Genomic DNA, 4252 nt, shown 5'->3' with positions numbered 1-4252 from the left:
CTAAAATCAATGGACAAAGAGGAGCTTTTAGTCTTTCTGGAGAAATCAACCGTTTTGCTGTCACTGCTGACTCTCAGAATCACTGCTGCTGGCAGGCACCTCTGGAGGTCTTGACTCCATCCTCCTCCCCAGAGAAGGCTCAGCCAGAGCCAGTTGCCCAGGACTGTGTCCAGCTGGGTGTCTTCATGGGTGGACACTCCACCTCCCAGGGCAGCCTGTGCCAGCACTTGACCACCCTCACAGCAAAAATCCCCCGCTGGCTTGTCCGTGCCTCCCACGTGATGAGGTGTCCAAAGCCAAATGGTGGTTCCTGTGGGAGCTCACTGATGTGAGGGTTTTTTTCCAGTTCATAAAATGTCAATGCTTTTTAATCAGGGCTAAAAATTTCCACATTTCCTTCAAATTGGGAATTCTGAAAAATCCCTCACAAGGTCTCTGGGAGCTAGCCAGAAGAACAAACAGCTACCCGTAGTCAAGCAGTGCTTGAACAGCCTGAAGAGCTGTCCCAGAGTGATGGTTTTACCCTGCTGGGCAGCCGAACTTCACCACAACTGCGCTCTCACTCCCCATCAAAGAAAAAAGGGGAGAAAATACAATAGAAAGGGCTCAGGGGCTGAGATAAGGACAGGGAGATCACTCAACAATTATCGTCATGGGAAAAACAGACTCAGCATAAGGAGATTAATATAATTTATTGCCTATCACTAGCAGATTAGAACAGTGAAACTAAAAGCAAACTAAAAGCACCTTCTCCCCATCCACCCTCTTCCACCTCCTGCCTCTGAGCAGCGCAGGTGAATGGGGAACGGGGGCTGCGGTCAGTCCCTGACACTTCGTCTCCGCCGCTCCTTCACCGTCCCTCTCTGCCCCTGCTCCACTGGGGGCTCCTCCATGGGCTGCAGCGTGGAGATCTGCTCCGTGTGGGACCCGTGGGCTGCAGGGGGACAGCCTGCTCCACCAGGGGCCTCTCCACAGGCCGCAGGGGAGCCCCTACAACCCGCTGCTACCAAAGCTTGCCACGTAAACCCAATCAATACACCCAGAAACGTGCATGTTGAAAGAACACCCTAGTGTGTTCAACCTCAAAGCCCAAGCCTGTGTCCTGGAAGCCCTGTGAGAACCTCACCAGCTCCCAGGAGCTCAGGAAACCATTCCAAGAGCAGAGGCCATGCCCAGCAGGGCTCCAGTTGCAGGAAGGTCGCTCTCCCACAGCTGCAGACCACAGGAAAAGTGACACTTCTTGCCTTGAGGCAGGCTACGTGTCCTGGTGCCTCAGTAGCCCACTTGAGGACCTGACTGCAGACAAAATGGGAGCCCAGGGAGGAGCATCTGGGGGCGAGTGCATGCAGATTGTTCTGGTTTCTCAGCAGAGCCTGGAAACGCAGCTGACTACCACAAGAGGTAGAGTAGGTGGGGTGCAGTGGCTTTCCACGAAGCTTACACTGACTTTTGGCAAAACTTTGCCTTAATTTTTTCCAACTTTTGTCAAACCAAAGGTGCTGTGAGTGAAATAATTCTCCCAAGTAGCATCTTCCAAGTAAGGTCTGATAGCTGAGATAGAATCCATTCACCTGCACCTGCACCAAATCCTGTCACAGCCCTGCAGAGAAAGTTTTCTTGTTTCCATATGAAATATATATATATACACACACATACATATGTGTGTTTAGTAGTCCAAAATCTGGTTGGATTGTTGTCAGCCTTAGTCTGCAGACTCCTGTTGTCCCTCTGAGGAGGTGTTGGGTGCATGATTCATTTCTAAGCTTCCTCCCTCTTCCAGAATAAGCATTTCAAACTGTTTTTCCCAGATGCCAATTTAGCTTTCAGACGTGAGTCCTATTTAATTTTGGCCCACCTTTTAGTTTTTTTATTGTTTCATAAGTAGGGGAATGCAATACATCCTGATTATCATGTGAAAATTTGACTGCATAATCCTTCAAATGTTTGTTTTTAATTATGATTAAAGATGCAGTGGAAGATGAAACTTCAGTCCCTTTGGCCATTCCTTGAGGCTTGATTCACTGTTGTTAATCACTACACATTGTTTACAATTTCTCAGCCAATTTTCAATCAACATGAAGCTGCAAACTGCTCATATGAAAGCCAGCCTGAATTACTTCTGCAAAAGAGATTTCGTCAGATGCCCGGCCAAGCTCAGCTCTAACAGAACTCCATAGAGGCTAGTGGGTTTATCCTAGGGATGAATTTGAAGAAGTGAGACCCATCCCAGAGGCTCTGTCAAATCCCCACAACCCAGAGGTGCTGTGTACGCGTGCGGGCAGGTGCCTGTGCTATCCATGGCTGTTAGTGACTCTTCTTCTTTCAGCAACTCCATCCAATCGCTGCAGCACTGCTGGTGCTGCTGCCTGTGCCCCTGCAGAGCCCACCAGCAGCTGATGGCACCATAGAAGCACTGTGCATCCTGGATAACACAGTGACAACCTCAGCTGTCTCCAGCAGTCTGACAAAAAACCCCAACCCCCAAACCAAATGCTTTTCCCCAGCAGAGTCTGCTCTGACAAAACTAGTCTGGGCTCCGTTGCTGCTCACTGAGTTTCTCCCTATTCTCCCCTTTGCCTATCCCAATACCTGTCTTACAATTGAGTAGAGCCACCATATCAACATGGCTTTTCAAGATTGTTCTTCTTCACCTTTATGAAGATCCAACATTACTCCTGAGTCTGTAGTTTATAACACCATTGTCGCCATGGGGTGGATGCTACTGCACAAATTTTCAGAGCTTTCTTTTCACAATCACTGAATGTTTGAGACTGGCAGGGACCTCTGGAGGCCACCTGGTGCCACCCGTGCCCAAGCAGGGACACCCAGAGCAGGGTGCCCAGCACCACGTCCAGGCGGCTTCGGAAGGTCTCCAAGGAGGAGACCCCACAGCCTCTCTGGGCAACCTTTGCTCCATCACCCTCACAGTAAAGAAGTGCTTCCTGATTATTTCCCAGGATAGCTTTTTTATTATTATTATTTTATTTTTTTTCTGCCTAATTTTACAGAGTCTTTGTTGTGTCCCAGACTCCTTTCCCCCTCTCAGATAAAGACAAGCACCCACTCAGAGCCCACATTTACAGACCTGCCCATGAGGAGGCTTACTAGAGCAGTACCACTCTGTTTACTCTGAAGCAGCTTTCAGGCAAAGTATCCGACTCCTTAATGCTTGTGCTCATCTTTTTTCTTTCCATTTTTTCCCTATGGTCCTTATGCAGCTCTTTTCTCCTCCAGAAGTCTTAAAAGAATGTTTACCTTCCACTCTCCCTCATCCATCTCCATGACCATTTCTGGCTCACCTTTTTCTGAATATTTTTGGGAAGATCTCAGGAGTATGCTTTTTACATCTGGAAGGTATCTAAATGTCTACCATCATTTTCCCATTGCAGCATATTTAGTGGTATTTCATATCGATTCCAAATTTGATTTTTTTTAGATGTGATAAATTTACCATGATGAATTCATGTAATTTCTGGTCACTGTTATCCCATCTCACACCTTTGGGCATTTTCTGAAATGAATTTATAGGTGTGAAGCGGATAACAACTTAATGATGCATATAATGATATTTAACAGCCGTTCAGGAATTAGGACTAATGACTTCAAGGGCCCAGCTTCAACATCCCTCAGGACCAACTTTACAAAAAATGACACCAGAAGATCTCTCAAAGTCAATAGTGAGTTTGGTGGCGCTGATCTTAGTACCTCTCCCTCAGTAAGCTCAAATCTGTTTACAAAATGGTTAATCCAGTTCTCGAGCATTTCTTCAAAGCAGGTAAATATTATCTCTAGCATAGAGGTTATGAAGTTTTAATGAATTCTCTCTTGATCACAAAGGGAATATGTGGGACACAGAGAGATTAAGTAATTAGCCTGTGATCATGAAACTCATGGGAGTGAGTTTTCACTCAGCTATAAAGACATTCTTTCCTGTTAATAAATGATCAAGTTCAGTTTGGATGGATTACTGAATTTGTTAATGAAAAATATTTCCTAGCAATTCCTAGAATCTTTCATCACCTCTCTTCCAGCCTTGGGAGTGTTTTATTTATTTTTTCTGCTTTTGTGTACAGTGCCAAAGTATTATGGCACTATCTTACTGCCAAATACTCTCTTCTTTAACTTGGAACCTACTTCTCACTCTAGTTCCCCACTACTGCTTGATGGATTTTTACATTAATAGCATCAACTGCACCTGATTTTTCTCTGTTAGAGAAAGACCAAAGAATAATTTTAAAAGCAAATTTTTAAT

The 4252-nt window shown here is 45.7% G+C and overlaps 1 long non-coding RNA gene across 5 annotated transcripts in view; it reads right to left on the bottom strand.

Annotated features, from left to right (window-relative positions):
* The window catches only part of LOC310893499, a 45054-nt gene that overhangs the window by 29476 nt on the left and 11326 nt on the right, over positions 1-4252 (bottom strand). The gene's annotated exons all lie outside the window — the stretch shown is intronic.

The sequence above is a fragment of the Anser anser genome (genome assembly GCF_964211835.1).
Source record: "Anser anser genome assembly, chromosome: 2".
Lineage (NCBI taxonomy): Eukaryota > Metazoa > Chordata > Aves > Anseriformes > Anatidae > Anser > Anser anser.
Note: the sequence above shows the minus strand (reverse complement) of the source record. Positions and strands in the feature narration are given on the sequence as shown.